We start from the raw sequence: 662 nt of genomic DNA on the forward strand, positions 1-662 counted from the left end.
CGCACGGCCCCGGCGGCGCAGCCCGGGTCACCGCGGGGCTTCTCCCCTCGCCCCCCGCGCCGCCGGCGGCCGCGAGTGGGACCCAACAGCGCAGCCTCGCCGCGGGCTTTCCCAGCTGCAGAGCTCCGCTTCAGCACAATTAAAGGATATATATATATATATATATATATACATATAAATCGCTCCTAGCACAGAGCGTTATTGTAGAAATGTTGTCGCGCCTTCACCTTCTGGAGCAACTTTCATCCCTCCTCGACCCGCTCGACAAATGTTAATTAATTCCTTTCCCAACAGGTAAGTGGAGTACGAAGGCGCTTGACAGATGGGTTAATGGGAGCAAAGAGCAGTCAAGCGACTCCTCCAAGGCCACAGGTTCCAGCGAGGGGGATATTTATTTGTTAGGCCGGGCAGGTGGTCGCACTCAGTTGTGAAGGAAGTTACTGGGAGTTCAGTTTTGTGCCCATCCGGGGATACGTCAGACCTTCACCGGTGGTCGCAGTGGTGCCGGGGAGCATCCCTGGGCGAGGATTGCGCCAGTCTGCAGTGGGGCTCGCCGGGGTAGGGCCAGCTGCCCCGCACCCACGTGGGGGCCAAACCCCGGCACACGCTCCCGTAGAGAGGTGCCTGTACCCAGAAGGGGCCGCGCGGCTGCCTGCTGGGCT

The sequence above is a fragment of the Apteryx rowi genome, unplaced genomic scaffold (genome assembly GCF_003343035.1).
Source record: "Apteryx rowi isolate R43461 unplaced genomic scaffold, aptRow1 scaffold_266, whole genome shotgun sequence".
Lineage (NCBI taxonomy): Eukaryota > Metazoa > Chordata > Aves > Apterygiformes > Apterygidae > Apteryx > Apteryx rowi.